Source organism: Bos indicus, chromosome 24 (genome assembly GCF_029378745.1).
Source record: "Bos indicus isolate NIAB-ARS_2022 breed Sahiwal x Tharparkar chromosome 24, NIAB-ARS_B.indTharparkar_mat_pri_1.0, whole genome shotgun sequence".
In the NCBI taxonomy this organism is placed as follows: domain Eukaryota; kingdom Metazoa; phylum Chordata; class Mammalia; order Artiodactyla; family Bovidae; genus Bos; species Bos indicus.
In genome coordinates, this window is record NC_091783.1 from 53,329,770 (window position 1) to 53,351,711 (window position 21,942).

Consider the following 21,942-nt stretch of genomic DNA (forward strand, 5'->3'; position numbering starts at 1 on the left):
ATCACTTTTTAGAGAAATGTATGTAAATCTCATAATTCTGTTTTGCTCCTTTCAATTGTCATCTCCCAGGGGTTCTTAGAGTTCCAAGGCCAGAAAGGAACATCAAACCAGCGTAGAGTCTAATCTCCTAATTTTAGAAATAAAGAAATATAGAAATAATATTAAATAAGTATTATAAGAGTATATAAGAAATAACAATAAAAAAATAGAAACCCAAACTGAGATAGGAATCAATATCTGTGTTTCCTTTCTAAGAAATGCAGATGCAGAGAGAAGAACCTGAGTCCCTAATTCCCAAGGCAGTGCTCATGCTGTTACCTTGGCTAGCATCCATTGGCTCCATTGAACCAGAGCTCCTTTTAGTTTCTGTTATGGATTAGGGAGAATCAGGGGGTGCAGAGACGGGGAAAGGAGGAGGAGGAAGGAAGGTGGAGAAGGAAAAGAAAAAAGATGAGAAAGAGGAGGAGGGGAACAGGGAAGGAGGAATAAATAGATAAGATGAAAGAAAGGTCAGTAGCTAGATAAGTAAGTACATAAAGAACTACATAGGGCTTAAAGTTATTTGGGATATCGGCATCATTCTTGACAACCCCAGCATATTAGGCACAAGACAATTAAGTTCAATAATTCCGTGTAAAGCAAGATGCCCCCTTAATAGACACAGGTAGCTGCATGGACCAATCAGCCATTGTACAGATACCTTTGAGTTAGTTCTGTATTCAGCTACATACCCAGAGCAGTTTTAGCCACTACATTAGTGCACAAACCTGCTGACACTAGGAAAAATGAGGCTGCAATTATGAATCTTAAATTTATACTAACATTAAGACTCTATCTTGTTCCTGGCATCACGCCGATGGATTTGTCAGTATTTGGTTTCTCACCATTCGTGTGGAGTCTAGTATGGCTGCTCAGCTACCCAACTCTGGGAGGTGGAGTAGAACCCAGGAGGGCTGCGGACCTCCCTCCCTTGAGATGCGAGCTGCCTGTCGCGCCTGGGCAGAATGGGGTCTTCTCTGACACACAAGTTCACTGTAGGTCATGGTTTCATTTCACTGGAGATGGCTCTTCTAGCCCCAAAGAAGGCCACACTAGGATTTGAAGCAAGTCAGTATTGTCCAATCTCTTCTTCTGCTAGCCACACATATATCCCACATACACATGATTTGGTGAATCCGCTACTTGATATTGCCCCAAAGCTGTGAGGTCTTTGCTATTTGAGACAGGAACAATTTGAAGCAAGAAAATTTATTTCAGGAAATTCCTGTGTCAAGAACATGCTGCCTGGTGATTTCTGGCTATACGCACTTTCCACTGAAATGCCAACTAAGGGAAATGATCTTGGAGGACACTGGTATTCAGGATAGATGGCAGGTTAATTGCGACTACTACTAATAACTAACCTTTATTGAACACGTGCTATGCGACCTATATGCTTCTGAAGGCTTGTAGTGTGCTATGTGATCCTCAAAACCTTGTGAGGTTGTGCCTTTTTTAAACCTATTTCAAGGATAAGGAAATTGTAATAAAGAGCATTTAAATAGTATATTTAAATCTACACAGCTAGGGAGCAAGGCTTCTTTTCCCACTCTTTTTGATTGTAGAAAGCAGGGGTTCTGAACTTTTAGGAACTCATTTGTAACTCTTGGTTTATGTCTAACTCATTTAATGACAAAAGCAAAGATAATTTTTAAAGCCTATTAAATTAAATCAGTCTAAAGCTGATAAAAAGAAAAAAATGGGAAACATCTGAAATAATTCTGAGTTGGGAAATACCATTTTCTCACAAGGTTTGTTCCCTCGCATTTTGATGAGTGAGAGAAGATGAGAATTTTATCAGAAGCTTTTTCTACACCTATTTAAATGATTTCATGGTTTTTATTCTTCAATTTGGTACTCTGGTGTATCATATTGATTAAATAGTGGATATTGAAAAATCCTTGCATCCCTAGGATAAATCCCACTTGATCAAGGTATATGATCCTTTTAATGTATTATTGGATTCTGTTTTGTAGTATTTTGCTGAGAATTTTCACATCTGTCTTTATCAGTGATATTGGCCTATAATTTTCCTTTTTTGTGTGACATCTTTGGTTTTCATTTCACAATGATGCTGGCCTCATAGAGTGAGTTCAGACGTATTCATTTTTCTGGAATTTTTTTGGATAGCTTCTGAACAATAGGTGTTAACTCTTCTCTAAATGTTTGGTAGAATTCACTTGTGAAGCCATCTGGTCCTGAACTTTTACTTGTTGAGAATTTTTAAAATGCTGATTCAATTTCAGTGCTTGGAATGGGTCTGTTCATATTTTCTGTTTCTCCCTGGTTCAGTCTTGAGAGATTGTACCGTTCTGAGAATTCGTCCGTTTCTTCTAGAGATATTTAACTATTTTATCCTGAGAATACCAATTTTATAACACCAAGAAACTAAAATGCTGTAGTACTTTATATTGTTGATATTCTATTTTGAAGTAAAAGTGTTTTTATTTTAGGAACTGTGTTATGCAGAGGAAAAAAGATGGAAATGATATTCAGAAGTCCATTTTAAATGAAAATTCTGCAGTGGCAGTAATAGTGGGTTTGGAACACAAAATCTGGAAATAAACTGATGTTCCAAGTGATCTATAGTAACAAAAAATGACCCCCAAGTGACCCAGTGATCCCAATTTTAGAAAGAACACCCAATAAGAGGCAGAACAAAGCGCTTATCATGGTCATTTACTAGTTTTTTTTTTTATTATTATTATTCTAGTTACATGAAACCAAAGCTGTCTAAAACAAAATATACTCAATGCAGCATGAATGAGTGTATTATATCTTTAAAAGATGGGTCAGAGAGGTTTTTCTTTTGTCTCTACACCTATTCTCTCAAATACTGAGTGTATTTGAAGAGCCTTTCTGTTCTAATGTCGTGTGGGCAAGATCTCATTTTCCTTTATTTCCCCTCCATATTTATAAGTCTACATTTATTTTAATATTGTTCTTATTTTAGTGGAATGATTTCTTATAAACTACCTTTTCTTTAAAATTTTCCAGTGTCTTTGACTTGCTGGGGGATTGATTTTGTATAAAACCATAGTTCCCCTTTAAATGCCATCCGCCCCCACTCACCTGAGGCCCACCCCCACTGTCACTGGGGCATTATTAAATGCCTTTCCCTTTTTGTCTTTCTCCATTGTCTCCCTGTGACTCCTGTTACTGCATGATTTTCAAATAAGTTCTCCCTGCATTGCTCCTGACACATGGTAAGTAGTATGCTGTTAAGAAAGGGCTGATGTTTACTTATTCTAATAGAAACAGAAAATTAGCAGACTGACAAATGTATTAGCTGTGACATTAACTACATGCTTCTTATTCTAAAAGATGAAATACTTAGAGCTTTCGACAAATTTTAATTCTCAGAAAATCATTGCTTGAGTCAAACTGATGGATGATGTCAAGTCTTTCTCTTTTTGGGTTAAAAACAATACCTCAATTAATTTTACTCTGAGTTTCATAATAAAAGACCGCATAATTACTAATGAATTTATCTTTACTTACTACAAGTAGTTACTTTAGATATGGTAATGTGAGGCATCGCCGTAATTTTGAAATATCATACCCAATGAGAAGCCCCTTCTGGTTTGAAATCATTTAAATTAGGATCGGGGAAGAAGTTCTTTTTTCTTCTCAGGTTCCTGTGTATGGTTTTTCTTGGGCAGTATTATCGACCTGTGCCTCAGCTTGCCTCCCAAAAAGGCACGCAAAGCTATGTTTGCAGTAGTTTTATATGATTTATTTGTTGTTTAGTCACTCAGTCGTGTCTGACTCTGCAACCTCATGGACTGCAGCACACCAAGCTTCCCTGTCCTTCACCAACTCCCAGAGTTTCCTCAAACTCATGTCCGTTGAGTCAGTGATGTCATCCAACCATCTCACCCTCTGCCGTCCCCTTCTCCGCATAATGTGCAGCAATGGTATCCCTGCAGTTGCACAGAGATTTGCAGGATTTCTATAATAAATGGTAATTAGAAAGTCATCCTATTATCATAATGACTGACATTCTACCTCTACCTACCTGAAAACACAGATTTATTCCATCATTTATGTTTTCCTTCCACGATTAGAAATTTAGCTTTACTAGACTCAGGGAGCCTGGTGGGCTGCCATCTATGGGGTCGCACAGAGTCGGACACGACTGAAGTGACTTAGCATAGCATAGCATAGGGCGTTTTATGGTATTTCTTACAATTTGATCATCACCTCATGATAAAGTGGTTCCATTTCTTAATGCTTCACCTATAGATGTGAATAACTGTGTGGTCTTTACACATATCAGGGAGGCTGCAAATACTACATTTTGCAAATCACAGATGTGGCCATATAAGTGATTTGGCTTAGTCTCCTTTCAGATTAAATAGAAAATGCTTGATGGAGCATTGGGCTTATGGCCTTATAGATCTGACATAAATTCTACAAAGGGCCAAGATAGGCTATTTTTTTTTCCTTCACTAGTGAAAATTCCTTTTAGCTGTGAACTGATCAGCTGCACTTTAAATGAACCTGGATTAGGGGACCATTTGTCTTGCAAGGCTGTAATTCTAAAGGGAAAGAAAATGTGACCTCTTAAATAGTGACTTTTATATTGTAGTGCTGTTTTACAACACTGGTCTCCTGGAGTTCTTGCATCTTTGTAAAGCTGTATGCATGCTTCATTGTCATCCATTTACACACTGCATCTCTACATGTTTTTATTTATAAAGGGAAAACCAGGACATCCTCTTTTCAGTCTTCTAGGGATCAATATGTCAGTGGACATGACAAGACCAAAACTCACTTCATTGTACTGCGAAATTGAGTTTGATTTTCCCTCTGCAAATTGTGGCATGTGCTTCAATTTGTCTGAGGGTTGGGGACAAGGAGTGGGTGGAGGTGGCTGACAGCGGGCAGAAAAGGCATTTGATTTGTATTTTATGGCTGGCTGGGAAATCATGTGTTCCTGCTATAACCTGATCTTTTTGGCAGGCCTCATTTCTGTAAATATGCTGTCACACAGAACTGCCGATAAATTACTATAATACATTAGTTCAGTTCCTTCCCTGAGCCACATGTGCACCACCGTTGTGGGTGTTCATCAGGATTCCACCTGAGTGTTCGATTTTGCTGAAATCAGCCATGGGCAAAGGTCTTGGGGGGTCAGACATTCTTCAGCAGGTAGAACAAGAGGGTCACTTTCCAGGCCAGTCAGAGCAAATAAATCATTGGCACAGTTAAGTAGGAGAGATGTGTTGATTTGATGTTATTGGAGCCGATACCATCAATCAGTTTCAGAGGAGAAAATTACACCGCCCCCTACTATGCTGTATCTCATGTGTAAGCTCAGCTCTCTGTATGTTTTTGTTTTTTGTGCTTGGGCAGGCGGTTGCTTTCTTTGTAGGTACCTTCTAAATTGTCCTATCCTCATGTCTAACAGATTAGTTTTTTAATAGGTGAAATTTGATTTGATTTGATTTGGTCTAGTCATTCTAAATTACTCCTTGGTAAAATGTAGTTGGCTCTTCCCTGGTGGCTAAGACAGTAAAGAATCTGACTGCAATGCAGAAGACCCAGGTTCAATCCCTGGGTCAGGATGGTACTTGTAGTAAAGAACCTGCCTACCAGTGCAGGAGACATAAGTGACGTGTGTTTGATCCATGGGTCAGGAGGATCCCCTGGAGAAGGGCATGGCAACCCGTTCCAGTATTATTGCCTGGAGAATCCCATGGACAGAGGAGCCTGGCGGGCTACAGTCCAAAGGGCGCAAAGAGTCAGACACGACTGATGCGACTTAACATGCACACAAAATGCAATGAAGTCAAATTTGCTTTATATGTCACCAATATTTGTAACACTGAAACCTACTTGATGTTTTAATAAAATACTTTTTCCTTTAGCATGGTGTTCCAGGATTTAGGAAAAATCTCTGCTAACTGCCTCAAAGAGAGGAATTTCTAGAAGCAACTTTAGGAAACTTTATAAGTAAGCCATGTGACTGGTACCTCACTTATAAATAACAAAACTGAAGCCCAAAAAGGTTAAGTGGCTCGCCCAAGGTCAAGAGTTGAGCTGTTGGTCAAGTTTACAGAATTCAGAGAGATAGAACACTGAATAAAAAGCAAGCATTTTAGCTAGCATGTAGTGATGCGAGTAGCTATTTTAGATTGACTTTTTTTTGTACAGTTGGGTTTCTAGGATGATTCTAGTTATTAAATATCCCTCAGAAAGAATTGGTTGATAGCAGGCAGGTTGAATTATTTAGCTTAGTATCTGAGTAAATGTTTTCTTCTTTTATGTAGACTAGATGGAGAAAGGGAGATACTAAGCCAGGAACTCTGAAATAGCTCCTGTTAAACTCAACTGTCCAGCCTGCCAGATCCCTTGACAGTAGGGCAAGGGGCCAGAGAGCTGGCATCTGGTGCTTTCAGCACCACACACCATGGAGAACCATGGCTTTGGAGTCCAATCATAAAATTCAAATGCACAGAAGGGAGTGTAAAGCAAAGATAAAAGTTAACGCATGTGAGACTATTACTCAGATTGTGGGTCAGAACATGTGAAAGTCAATGAGAGTGAAAAAAGAAACGGCTGGTATTTTTTAGAATTTCAAAAAGCTATTGGGAAGAGGGGGCAAATGAGCACCATTGAGTCAAAATTGAGCCCTTTTGATCAAACTTTGGCACAATTAAAAAAAATAAGAGAAAATATTGTACCAAGAATTGTTCAGTTCAGTCGCTTAGTCATGACCGACTATTTGCGACCCCATGAACCACAGCATGCCAGGCCTCCCTGTCCATCACCAACTCCCGGAGTTTACCCAAACTCATGTACTTTGTGTCAGTGATGCTATCCAACCATCTAATCCTCTGTTGTCCCCTTCTCCTCCTGCCCTCAATCTTTCCCAGCATCAGAGTCTTTTCAAATGAGTCAGCTCCTCACATCAGGTGGCCAAAGTATTGGAGTTTCAGCTTCAACATCAGTCCTTCCAATGAACACCCAGGACTGATGTCCTTTAGAATGGACTGGTTGGATCTCCTTGCAGTCCAAGGGACTCTCAAGAGTCTTCTCCAACACCACAGTTCAAAGGCATCAATTCTTTGGCGTTCAGCTTTCTTTATAGTCCAACTCTCACATCCATACATGACTACTGGAAAAACCATAGCCTTGACTAGATGGACCTTTGTTGGCAAAGTAATGTCTCTGCTTTTTAGAGGCAAGAATTGTTAGATCACAATTAAATTGAAGCTAATTATCAACAGTGTGCAGTCTGACTCTGGGTTAAATCACTGCATTGCCAGCTAGATAGTCATGTGTCTGTGCGCTCAGTCGCGTCTAACTTCTTGTGACCCCACAGACTGTGACCTGCCAGGTCCTCTGTCTAGGGACTTTTCCAGGCAACAATATTGGAGTGGATTGCCATTTTCTTCTCCAAGGGATCTTCCCAACCTGGGGGATCAAACTGTAGAGAAAATAAAAACAAATCTATGACATAGTAGACAATATAGTTTGAAGCATATAATCTAAGAAGACGGTCCTTTGATTATACTGGGGAGTGGTGGCCTTGTGAGTGATAGAAAATGATGAGAGAAAGGGTGAAGAATAGGTTGTTTTCAAGGCAGCAGTTTTTCCTTTCCTGTTACCTAAGAACCTGATCAGTCACATGATTAACTACCGCTATAGAGATTTTGTTATTTACAAAATATTCTTGAGGGTCAAAGTGCCTTTTAAAAATTAGCTTAGGAGAAACTAGTAGGATTAATACTTTACATTTTGTCACCATTTACAATTTGTAAAGGATATTCTCAAGTGAATTCCTGCCTACCTGCAAAGTAACTATTATCACCATTATTGATGCAAAGAGGTTGAATAATTTGTCCTGTTTCAGGCTCATATGTGTTTGTTCTTTGACCTTTATACAAACCCTTACACATAATGGACACTCACTAAATATTTGTAGAGTTTGTCAGAATAGAATAACAAAGTAAGAGCCAGAAATTAAATTCAGGTCTTCAATTTCAACTCTAATGATTATTATAGGTGAAGCAAGGCAATTTGGGAGTTGGCAAAAGTGCCTCCTGATAAATTTGTATGCCGGTCAAGAAGCAACAGTTAGAACTGGACATGGAACAACAGACTGGTTCCAAATAGGAAAAGGAGTACGTCAAGGCTGTATATTGTCACCCTGCTTATTTAACTTATATGCAGAGTACATCATGAGAAACGCTGGACTGGAAGAAGCACAAGCTGGAATCAAGATTGCCGGGAGAAATATCAATCACCTCAGATATGCAGATGACACCACCCTTATGGCAGAAAGTGAAGAGGAACTCAAAAGCCTCTTGATGAAAGTGAAAGAGAAAAGTGAAAAAGTTGGCTTAAAGCTCAACATTCAGAAAACGAAGATCATGGCATCGGGTCCTATCACTTCATGGGCAATAGATGGGGAAACAGTGGAAACAGTGTCAGACTTTATTTTTTGGGGCTCCAAAATCACTGCAGATGGTGACTGAAGCCATGAAATTAAAAGACTTGGAAGGAAAGTTATGACCAACCTAGATAGCATATTCAAAAGCAGAGACATTACTTTGCCAACAAAGGTTCATCTAGTCAAGGCTATGGTTTTTCCAGTGGTCATGTATGTATGTGAGAGTTGGACTATGAAGAAGGCTGAGCGCCGAAGAATTGATGCTTTTGAACTGTGGTGTTGGAGAAGACTCTTGAGAGTCCCTTGGACTGCCAGGAGATCCAACTAGTCCATCCTAAAGGTGATCAGCCCTGGGATTTCTTTGGAAGGAATGATGCTAAAGCTGAAACTCCAGTACTTTGGCCACCTCATGCAAAGAGTTGACTCATTGGAAAAGACTCTGATGCTGGGAGGGATTGGGGGCAGGAGGAGAAGGGGACGACAGAGGATGAGATGGCTGGATGGCATCACTGCCTCGATGGACATGAGTCTGAGTGAACTCCGGGAGTTGGTGATGGACAGGGAGGCCTGGCGTGCTGCAATTCATGGGGTCGCAAAGAGTCGGACACGACTGAGCAACTGAACTGAACTGAAAAGGGTTAGATATTTATAATAAATGCATATGCTGCTACTACTGCTGCTAAGTCACTTCAGTTGTGTCGAACTCTGTGTGACCCCATAGACGGCAGCCCACCAGGCTTCGCCGTCCGTGAGATTCTCCAGGCAAGAACACCGGAGTGGGTTGCCATTTCCTTCTCCAATGCATGAAAGTGAAAAGTGAAAGTGAAGTCACTCAGTCGTGTCTGACTCTTAGCGACCCCATGGACTGCAGCCTACCAGGCTCCTCAGTCCATGGGATTCTCCAGGCAAGAGTACTGGAGTGGGGTGCCATTGCCTTCTCCGATAAATGCATATAAGATGAAACAATTCCCAAATTCATGACCATTTGATCATAAAATGCTAAATGGTCTGAACTATGAATAACACTTTCTGGTAAAGTTGAATTAAATTACATAAAGTGGGAAAAAGTAATACTAAGCCACCACCTCTGGAAGTTCTATTCAGTAACTTAACTTTGTGAAAATAAATACACATAGTACATGAAGAAAAACTGTGTCCCCTTTAAATTACTACAGAAAGGGGAGTGAAGCTCAGTGCAAATAATGTCTTCTCTCCATTTTGCTGTAATATTATGGAATTATGCTCTCCTGAATTCTGCTCATTCTCATCTGTGAAATTATATCAGCATTCCTCTTCAAAGAAAAATGAAACATGAAACCGAGCAATCTCAATTACTACAGTCGTAAAGGTAGGCATTCTTTCTGTGTTTCTTCTTTGCATTGTTAAAGAGCATAAGAGAAAGATTTGCCTTGAATAAAGATTCTGAGCTACACACCGTGCATCTTAAATCTTCTAAGCATTTGACAGAGTTCCATATAGTTCATCAATTTGTGTCAGATTCCAGTTGCTTTCTGTGGGAGCAGGGAAAAATTGTTAACAGATTATTAAAAGTGTGTTGTGAAAAATCAAACACGCCAAAAACAACATCTCTGTGAATAAGTGAAAATTTAACCATGAGCAAACTATTTCTAAAGATATGACCTGTGATATCTGAAAGAATGTGTAAAAACCATTTAAAGGTCCTACTTCTTCTGAATGTTTATAATGTTTACTGGCAGGGACTTGATGGGAAATTCAAGTGCCATGTTAAAGCATCTTGTATGCTTCATAGCGTAGACTTTCATCTTAGGTTTGCAAGAGGATTGATGTTCTTATTGCCAGAATCTCTTATTTACTGGGGTATCGAAGCTCTCAGAGGAGAATGCCTTTATCTTTTGTGGTAAAGGGATTCCAAAAAACTTTTTTTTTTAAGTTGTTGCAAAACAGTGATCAGTAAGCCCAATTCACTTGATGGTACTTAAAACAACTGCTCTTTTTGTATCTACTCCAAATTGCCCTTAAATATTCTTCTTTTACATTTCCTATCCTCTCGCTGTTGTTGCTCCATCACTAAGTCATGTCCGACTCTTTGCGACCCCATGGACTGCGGCACACCAGGCTTCCCTGTCCTCCACTGTCTCCTGGAGTTTGCCCAAGGTCATGTCCATTGAATAAGTGATGCCATCCAAACATCTCACCCTCTGTCGCCCTCTTCTCCTTCTGCCTTCAATCTTTCCCAGCATCAGGGTTTTTTCCAATGAGTCAGCTGTTTGTATCCCATCCTCTTACCCAGTTTATATCTTTCTACTTCTGTGGTCATCTGAGTCATGTTTTTTTTTTTAATAGAAAACAGCATATTTCAAGCTACAATAATGTGTTCACTTTCTATATCTTTAAAGTCTGAGATTGCTGGTTTAACCTTTAGGTTCAGAGGTGTTGCATTTAAATTATAGTTATCTGTTCTCTTCTTGGCTCCTCTCTGGAATGGTACCACAGTTAGTTAATAGAAACAGAGTGCTTTGGACCCACAAGTGTGAGCTGATGCCTGCCGTGGTGCAGGACTAAGGGCAGAAAGGCTTCATGTGATGAGAATTCAGCCAGTCTTTGGCAAGAGCAGACTATGACTGAAAGAGAACTTCAGGAAGAAAATGATAAAACTCCACTAGGACCCAGCTGGAGAAGGCAGTGGCACCCCACTCCAGTACTCTTGCCTGGCAAATCCCATGGATGGAGGAGCCTGGTAGGCTGCAGTCCATGGGGTCGCTAAGAGTCAGACACGACTGAGCGACTTCACTTTCACTTTTCACTTTCATGCACTGGAGAAGGAAATGGCAACCCACTCCAGTGTTCTTGCCTGGAGAATCCCAGGGACTGGGGAGCCTGGTGGGCTGCCGTCTGTGGGGTCACACAGAGTTGGACACGACTGAAGTGACTTAGCAGTAGCAGCAGCAGGACCCAGCTCCCCTGCTCACTGGCTAGGTTGTCCTTATATAAGTTATTTAACCTCTGTGCTTCCATTTTCCACAACGATAAATGCAGAGAATAAAATCTAGCCTGGAAAGAATTTCATTTTCCCAAGGGAGTCAGAGCCTGTAAACATGAACGATGCTAGTTAGAAATGTTAGCACTGAATCCAGGAGCTTCTGATTCCATATAATCTGGAGACCACATTACCTTATAAATTGGGCCCAGTGAATTTTCCAGTGCCTTATGGTAAGAAGCAATAGGGTCATGTGGAAGGGTTACAAGTACATTTTACTGATTCAGTGGCTACACAAGATCCAAATTCTGCGGGTTGAATTGCACCACAGAAGGAGCAGTCAATGAAATGGGCCCTTCCTGGCTTGGAACACAGAATGGCCTTGAGAATTTCACAACAGCTGCCCAGACCGGTCTGAATATCATTTCGTATGTCTAGAGAGCAGCATAGCCTCTTTCAGTTAAGCAGGCCTTGCTCTTAAATCATAAGTCCATCCAACAGCCAGGAAGCTGTTTCCCAACAGCCCCTGTAAATGACCAAACCGCATTAAACAGCATTCCCCCTGCAATTTCTTAATCTGTCTCTCCGCCTATTGTTATGAATGTCTGTTCCTCAAGCCCACTAAGGATTTATGTCCAGTAGGTGTTCAGATTTGATGGTAACATGCCTGACTTCCTCTCACTTATAAACCCTGCATCTCCTGAATTGCTTCTCATCATGAACCAATTTAATGTGACTAAAGCCTCTGGAACTTCCTAAGTCCCAGCTCTCCCTTCCAGCTTAGCTATTCCAGGCCCTAACATTCTGCAAAGACAATTGTAGGGCAAAGAGTAAGAAATGAGGACCATAAAGTAGGAAAAGGACATTTTTCATCAACACATATAAAATATTAAACCTTTGTCTTTTCACTTACATCTAATATGTGTTCTTTTCAAAAGTTTTTTTTTCCAATTGAAGTAATAGTTGATTTACAGTATTGTTGATTTCTGTACAGTAAATTAATAAATATTTCAGTAAAGTGACATATACATGTATATACATACATATATTTATATATATTTTCTTTACTATATTCTGATCCATCATGTTTTATCTCAGGATATTGAATATAGTACCCTGTGTTATACAGTAAGACCTTGTGGTTTATCCATTTACAAATAAGATATATGTTCTACTAAGAATATTATAGTCTGAGTCATTTTCAAACGTGATTTGAGATAGACATTTTTAATTCTAAATTCTTCCTGAACGTGACTATGTAAGCAGAGCTTCTCAAATCTTAGGTGCCCAGGAATCACCTTCAGAGCCTCCTAAAATACAGGTTCTGATTCAGTAGATCCGGAAGAGGGCCTGAGATTCCAGGAAGGTATCCAGGCAATGCTGCTTTTGCCCTTCTGTAGATCACATTTCGAGTAGTGAAACTCTAAAACTGATCACATGTTCTTCAACTGGAGCTCAGGGGAGAAATTGTGGGTTTAATGATTCATTTGAAATTAAATTCACATTTCTCTCTGTGTATTTTTCTGTTGAGTAGGTTCACAGCTTTCATTAAAGTTTCAAATGGTTCATTATTTGTAAATAAGTTAAGGGCCACTTAAGCTGCCATTTCACAGCATCATCTTTCAGGATTTGGAATAGCTCAACTGGAATTCTATCACCTCCACTAGCTTTGTTCGTAGTGATGTTTCTAAGGCCCACTTGACTTCACATTCCAGGATGTCTGGCTCTAGGTCAGTGATCACACCATCGTGATTATCTGGGTCGTGAAGATCTTTTTTGTACAGTTCTTCTGTGTATTCTTGCCATCTCTTCTTAATATCTTCCACTTCTGTTAGGTTCATACCATTTCTGTCCTTTATCGAGCCCATCTTTGCATGAAATGTTCCTTTGGTATCTCTGATTTTCTTGAAGAGATCTCTAGTCTTTCCCATTCTGTTGTTTTCCTCTATTTCTTTGCATTAATCGCTGAAGAAGGCTTTCTTATCTCTTCTTGCTGTTCTTTGGACCTCTGCATTCAAATGTTTATATCTTTCCTTTTCTCCCTTGCTTTTCGCTTCTCTTCTCTTCACAGCTATTTGTAAGGCCTCCCAGACAGCCATTTTGCTTTTTTGCATTTCTTTTCTATGGGAATGGTCTTGATCCCTGTCTCCTGTACAATGTCATGAACCTCATTCCATAGTTCATCAGGCACTCTATCTATCAGATCTAGGCCCTTAAATCTATTTCTCACTTCCACTGTATAATCATAAGGGATTTGATTTAGGTCATACCTTAATGGTCTAGTGGTTTTCCCTACTTTCTTCAATTTCAGTCTGAATTTGGCAATAAGGAGTTCATGGTCTGAGCCACAGTCAGCTCCCAGTCTTATTTTTGCTGACTGTATAGAGCTTCTCCATCTTTGGCTGCAAAGAATATAATCAATCAATGATTTTGGTGTTGACCATCTGGTGATGTCCACTGTGGTGTTGGAGAAGACTCTTGAGAGTCCCTTGGACTGCAAGGAGATCCAACCAGTCCATTCTAAAGGAGATCAGCCCTGGGTGTTCTTTGGAAGGTATGATGCTAAAGCTGAAACTCCAGTACTTTGGCCACCTCATGCAAAGAGTTGACTCATTGGAAAAGACTCTGATGCTGGGAGGGATTGGGGGCAGGAGGAGAAGGGGATGACAGAGGATGAGATGGCTGGTTGGCATCACTGCCTCGATGGACATGAGTCTGAGTGAACTCCGGGAGTTGGTGATGGACGGGGAGGCCTGGCGTGCTGCGATTCATGGGGTCGCATAGAGTCAGACACGACTGAGCGACTGATCTGATCTGAAGCTGCCATTTTGTCATTCACTTGCTTTTAGTCTTTGTGGAAAATAAATTCCAAAGTCCTTTTTTGTTTTGTCTTGGTTTTTTGTTTGTTTGTTTGTTTTTAAACAAGACCAATTCCAGGATGTCTTTTGCTGAGGTAACCTTCTATGATCTAAGGCCAAGAGCAGAACACTTTTGCCCTGCTCAATGAAATTCTAAAAAATTAAGTTCATTTTCTTGTAGAAACATCAGGGTCTTTGTGTACGTTTTTCATTGCTTGAGTCGGATTAGTATTTACAAACATCTTAAAAGAGGTCCTGCTTCTGAAAGTCGTTTTTGTTGCCTAAATGAAAACTGATAGAGGAGATCCATAACTCTCTAGGAAAAACTTTCTCCAAAACGCTCCTGTGGGAAACAGAGATGTGTTGTCATTTGACAGGGGTCATCATAACCCATCACTGGCACCTCACCTTCCGGGGGTCATCATAACCTGTCATTGGCATCCCGTGTTCTGGGGGTCATCATAACCCATCATTGGTACCTCATGTTCTGAGGGTCATCATAACCCATCATCGACACCCCATGTTCTGAGGGTCATCATAAGCTGTCATCGACACCCTGTGTTCTGGGGGTCATCATAACCCGTCATCAGTACCTCGTGTTCTGAGGGTCATCATAACCCATCATTGGCACCTCAGCTTCTGAGGGTCATCATAACCCATCATCGACACCCTGTGTTCTGAGGGTCATCATAAGCTGTCATCAACACCCTGTGTTCTGAGGGTCATCATAACCCGTAATCGGTACCTCGTGTTCTGAGGGTCATCATAACCCATCATCGGCACCTCGCCTTCTGGGGGTCATCATAAGCTGTCATCAACACCCTGTGTTCTGAGGGTCATCATAACCCGTCATCGACACCCCGTGTTCTGAGGGTCATCGTAACCCATCATCAGCACCTCACCTTCTGGGGGTCATCATAACCCATCATCAGCACCTCGCCTTCTGGGGGTCATCATAACCCGTCATCGATACCCTGTGTTCTGAGGATCATCATAACCCGTCATCAGCTCCTCGCCTTCTGGGGGTCATCATAAGCTGTCTTCGACACCCTGTGTTCTGAGGGTCATCATAACCCATCTTCAGCACCTCGCCTTCTGGTGTGCAGTAGAAAGCACTGCCAAAAGAGGCACACACATTTCACCAGACAGTGACTCACCATCCCATGTAAATTTCTGATTCAGCCAGTGTCATACTGGGATGAACAGCATATAGAATCTGTAAAACATATTTTAAAAATTGCTTCTTGTGGTCATGAGGGTAGGTGAATCTATGAACAGCAGTAGTGTAAATCAGAGATAATTTTTAATAGGAAGTAAATGAAAATATTTGAAGAGTGAAGAAGTCATATAATATCCTAAAAGATCTCATCCTAAATCATTTATTGGATATAAAATAATTCTAAGGAGTAAATATGTGCCTGAGGATGCTTGGTTGTGGTAAAAAGGGGTGGCAGGAGGGAGAAAGATTTTTAAAGAAAAATGACCTGTTTCTCCAGTCAGTGTTGGAGCAATTAAAATCATTCTCTCTCTCTCCCTGCATCCTGCTGTGTCTCTCTCTTTATTCTCTCTCTCTCTCCCTGCATCCTGCTATGTCTCTCTTTTTGGTTTTTTGTTTGTTTGTGTTTTGGATCAGAGCTTCTGAATTTAACTGGAAACAAGTTGCTACCCAAGCACTTAGCTAGGGCATGAGTATTTGCATCAGAGAAATACCATACCAGAGACAGAAACTATGAGGTAACATTGGAAAATACCTTGGAGAAAAGTGTATTAAAATGTATTTTCCTAGGTCTCTTGATGTTTTGAATGTTTGCAAATTTGGGGCTGAGAGGCCTGCCTTCACCTCTCCCCTTCAGTTCCCAAGTTTCACAGACAGGGCGGGAGCCAGGTCCTGAAGGCTGACTCGGGGTCCCCTCTGCCACGTGGAGGCCATCCCACCTCTTGGGTGCCGCCCTCTCTTCCTCCAGCTTCATCGTCTCCCAGATGCCACACAATCAGCACTGTCTCTAATTCTTTCCTGGGTTAAATCTCAGAAAGCTCATAAAGTTTCTCTATTTCTTACGTAGTACAATTCTAATTAAATAGTTCACACTTACGTGACTGAGCTTCACACACCAACATATAGTGGGATAGAGACTCATTTTCAATATCCTTTACTATAACAGTAAAGCTTCTTTAATGTATTTATTTACTTTGGCTGTTCTGGATCTTCGTTGCTGCTGGCTTGTCTCTACTTGGGGTGAGTGGGGGCTACTCTTCGTTGCGACGTGCAGGCTTCTCGTTGCGGATCACAGGCTCTTGGGTGGGCGGGCTTCAGAAGTGGTGGCGTGTGGGCTTAGTTGCGTTGTAGCACGTGGGATCATCCCAGACTAGGGATCTAGCCCGTGCCTCCTGCATTGGCAGGCGGGTTTTTTACCACTGAACCACCAGGAAAGCCCTCGAACAGTAAAATTTAATATGTAGTGGGTCCCAGTAGATGCTCCTGAAAAAGTGAACTGCTCGAACCATGATGAGGATGTTTGCAAAGTTCATTAGTGATGATTACCAATAAGCACTTAACTATCACTTTACTGCCTCATTTAATCTTGACAAAAACAGAGAGTGAAGTATTATTTCTCCTAATTTATTCATGACAAATTTGGGGCTCAGAAACGATAAAATAATTCATTCAATATCACATTGTATTTAAATGGCAGGACAAGAATTTGAACCTAGGACTTTCTGAAACCAAAGCCTACTTTTCTGAACAACTGTATTATGATTCATATACATAAAGGGTCAATGATTATGTGAATAGTAGTATCACAAATAAGAAACATTCAACCTTCATACATGTACAGTTATTTTTCCAGAAGTTTCCTAGTGTTTTTCTCTGATCTTTATACCCATGATACGATAACGCATACTTTCACAGAGAAAAAGAAAACATAGACTTTGTTCATTTCCAGGTTCTCTATATAACATTTACATTTCTGTTGAGTTTTATTTTGTCACATTTTCAGTTTCCTTTCCAAAGAGGTATTGGTTACATTTCTTTCATACTTGAATTATCCCAACACATCCAACTGGAAAAAGTTTTATTTTTCACTGGAAGACTAAAATAAATACCTATATAGTTGTCAGAAACCCAAGATAATATGGGCTTATTTCTAAGCCCAGTACAAGATATCCTATAACCTATTTTTTAGAAGTAGGTTCTAATCATTTTATAGACATGAAATATTCAGAAACCATGCTGCAGAATATGCTGAATATGGAAGAATTTATGAAACACTGCATAGAAACATATTTTGTCATAAATAATTCCCCACATATGGGCTTGAAGAGAACTTATTTTTGGCCCAGCATGACAAGGATTAGTCAGAAATTTTTCATTGACATTTAGTTACACTGCAAATAAAGAATATAATCTCAATTAACTAGTATCTTTGGGGAATGGACTGTTCTCAGGAAATTGCATTTCTGGATAGCTCAGGGTAAAATAGAAATCATTTTATAACATATAAATGTTTATCAGTTGCCATTTCTATATTAGCTCTAAACTTATGGCTGAAGAGAATGCCATTTTGCACGTGCTTTGTCCTTAAATCCCATACCATCTTTCTAAAGTAGACCATGTCAATTTATATGGGATGAACCCAGAGTACAGAATAATTGAATAACATCTCCAAGGTCACAGTTAATAAAGGGCAAGGATAGGATATAAGTCGGTTTCTGCGTGACTGTAATACTTATTCTCTTTCACCAATTGCAAAAGTATAGCAGAAGAAAGACAAGAGTAAGTAAAGGCCCAGAGATAGAAAAGTACAAGACATTTTCAGAGTCTGCAGGTCAAGCATTCTTGCTGCAGAAGATGATTCGTAGTGCAGTTATGAGATAATAAGCTGGAAAAGGGCAGGGTATTGTGATTGAAAATAGAGCAGAGCTTTGGGGAGGATCAAAGGATAAACTGAGACAGAGACAGAAAGCATGTGAGGGAGATTGACAGCCGTGAGAATGGATGGAAGAGACAGTTGCAAGAGTGATCTTCCCAAAGAAGAGACAGGTGACTGAGTGAATAACTGGATGTGGAGGAGGAGGCAGAAGGTGAGGTCCAAAGGACTCTCGTTGTAATCCTTTGTCTTTGGGAACATGGTGAGAAACAGGGAAGTGAACTGAGAGATTCCTCCTTGAGAGTAGTAGTGGGGGAGTAGGAAAGAGTGAAGTCGGTTCAGTTTGGGGTTAGCAGGTGCAAACTATTATATATAAGATAGATAAACAAGTCCTACCGTATAGCACTGGGAACTGTATTCAAAACCCCATGATAAGCCATAATGGAAAAGAATGGAAAAAAATATAAAAATGTATTGTTGTATAACTGAATCACTTTGTTGTACAGCAGAAACTAACACAGCATTGTAAATCAACTATACCTTGATTTAAAAAGAAAAAAAAAAAAGTGAAGTATGTTGAGCATAAAGAGGCAGTGGGACATCCAAGTGGAAATACGTAGTGTCTGGATATGGCAGAGTGCTTACAATTCAAGAGGGAAGTCATACGGAAGAACAGGCTGGGGAATCATTCTCTGAGAGGTAAGAGTTTCAGCATATAGTAGACAGAATTAGATAACTACTCCCTGGGCAAGAATTTGAAAGAAAAAAAAAAAACTGTGAAAGTTGTACCATGAGGTAAATCTACATTTTATGAAGGAATAAAGAAGAGGTCCCAGAAGTATTTTTCAGAAGCCAGGAAGGGAGTGTATTTCAAGGAAAATATAGTTTTAAGTACAATAGTTCTTTGATTCAAAGTTACCATAGAATTATTTTTCCTCTAAATGCTTTTGTTTGCTTTTTTAAGCTAATTGTTATTGAAGAATAGTTGCTTGATAATGTTTTATTAGTTTCTACTGTACAGCAAAATGAATCACCGCGCATCTTTTGGACTTTCTTCCCATTCAGGTCAGGGCGGTGCATTAAGTGGAGTTCCTGTGCCATCCAGTGTTCTCAGGAGTCATCTATTTTATACATAGTATCAATAATGTATATGTGTCAATTCCAATCTCCCAATTCTTCCTACCCCCACCATTTCCCCTTTGGTATCCACATATCTGTTCTCTCCATCTGTGTCTCTATTTCTGCTTTGCACATAAGATCATCTATATATTTTCCTAGATTCCACATGTTATGTGTTAATCTGATATTTGTTTTGTTATAAAAATATCAAATGCCCAGGAAAGCTATGAACTCCCATCTACCCACCACCAAGATTCTACAGTTAACTTTTTGCTTATTTTCTTTGCCACATATTTATTTCTCTAGCCATCCACATTACTTTTTTTTTTTTTTTGCATTTCAAAAGAAATCGTAGACATTAGTTCACTATAACCCACAACACTTCAGCACATATTTAAGATAGCGTTGCCTAGGGAGTGCGCCACTGATTTAGTTGTATACTTTTAGAGGGGAAAATAAAAACTATAATAATTGTACAAAATCACTTGGAAGAAACATTCTGATTTCAGGGAAATTGCTGTGAGCCTTAGAACTGAGGAAATGTAATACTAACAAATCCCATGGAAACGTTTAGAGGGCACATACTCATTAGACTGAAACATTATGAGGGTGTTTATGACCTTGATAGCTGACATTTCTATAAATTAGTGAGGGCAAAAGCCAGGTGACCAGAGAGCCATGGGGAGTAGGTAAATAGATGATGTGCAACGGTAGACAAGCCCTGGAAGTATGATCGCAAGCGCGGGAAAGCAGTCAGTCAGCGGGGAAAATGGCAGTGTTCACTTAAGGTGCTGTCAGAGCAGACGTGGTCTCTGGGGCGGACGCGGTGATGTGAGCTAACTCTTAAGACACTTGAGAAGGTTTTTAAAATGTGTGGCCATGCTCCACTGACTAATTTTCTTTAAGCCTTCTTTTTGTTTGTTTGTTTTTTTAATATTCTATTTGAGTATAGTTGCTTTACAATATGTTAGTTTCTGCTGTACAGAAAGTGAATCAGCTATACACATACATATATGTGTGTGCTCAGTCATGACCAACTCTGTGTGACCCCATGGACCGTAAACCACCAGGTTCCCACATCCATGGAATTCTCCAGGCAAGAATACTGGAGTGGGTTGCCATTTCCTTCTCCAAAGGGATTTTCCCAACCCAGGGATTGAACCCAAGTCTCCTGCATTGCAGGGATTCTTTACCCTCTGAGCCACCAGGGAAGCCCAGATTCTCATTAATTAGCTATTTTATACAAGAAGTACAAAACAAATATATCAATACCAAGGGGAAGGGGAGTGGGCAGAAGTGGGAGACTGAGATGGACATATAGACATTATTGATTCTATGTATAAAATAGACCTAGTGAGAATCTTCTATATTTTACACGTTAGTTTACTCATTAGTTATCTATTTTATACGTAGAATCAATAATGTCTATACGTCCATCTCAGTCTCCCACTTCCACCCACTCCCCTCCCCTTGGTATCCATATGTGCATTCTCTATGTCTGTGCCTCTATTTCTGCTTTGTTAATAAGATTGTCTATGGTAATTTTTTCAGATTCCAAATATATGCATTAATATATGATATTTGTGTTTCCCTTTCTGACTTAATTTACTCTGTATGACAGTCTCTAGGTCCATCCATGTCTCTACCCAGTTTTATTGACTCAATTTGATTCCTTTTTATGACTGAGTAATATTCCATTGTGTATGTGTGCCACATCCTCTTTATCCATTCCCCTGCTGATGGACGTTTAGGTTGCTTCCATGTCTTAGCTATTGTAAATAGTGCTGCACTGAATATCGAGGTGCATGTGTCTTTTTCAATTATAGTTTTCTCTGGTATATGCCCAGAGATGGGATTGCTGGGTCATGTGACAGTTTTATTTTTAGATTTTTAAGGCGCCTCCATACTGTCCTCCGTAGCAGCTGTGTCAATTTACATTCCCACCAGTAGTGCAAGCGGGTCCCCTTTTCTCCACACCCTCTCCAGAATGTATTGCTTGTAGACTTTTTGATGGTCATTCTGACCAGTGTGAGGTGGTATCCAATTGTTTTGATTTGCCTTTCTCTACTAATCAGCAATGTTGAGCATCTTTTCATATATGTTTGTTGGCCATCTATATGTCTTCTTTGGAGAAATATCTGTTTAGGTCTTCCACTCATTTTTAATTGGGCTTTTTTAATATTGAGTTCTTGAAGCTTTTATAATATTCTTGTGCCTTGAAAATACTAATCATGTTGTGTTCTGGTCAGTCTGAGAGACATACATGTAATAGTTGGAAAATATTGGGTTACGATAGTTATGTACTAAGTCTCGAATATAATCTGAAAGTTATATTTATGGCCATAATGATGATATCCATATGGATGTGTGTATATTTCAGTATGTGTGTGCATGCATATAATTTGATGACTTCTATTAAAGATGAAGTCAGACTAAAAAATCAATTATTTCAGGATATTACTATATCTGTTTTAGAGTAATAAGATTTTACTATAAAAACAGAATCCTCTGTGGCAATCAAATCATTTTCACAAAGAGAAATATTTTCAATATTTACAAAGTAAACTGATTTTTGAAAAGTGAAAATTATTACACTTACACATCATATGAAATATTTACCAGGATTGTAATTGCTGCATACTAATGTGGATGAATTTGGACTGTGATGACATTCTACACAAAGTACATAATTACAAA

At 39.7% G+C, this 21,942-nt stretch overlaps 1 protein-coding gene across 1 annotated transcript in view; it reads left to right on the top strand.

Moving 5' to 3' along the window:
* DCC (DCC netrin 1 receptor) overlaps positions 1–21,942 on the top strand; it is a 1,293,116-nt gene that overhangs the window by 1,235,450 nt on the left and 35,724 nt on the right. The gene's annotated exons all lie outside the window — the stretch shown is intronic.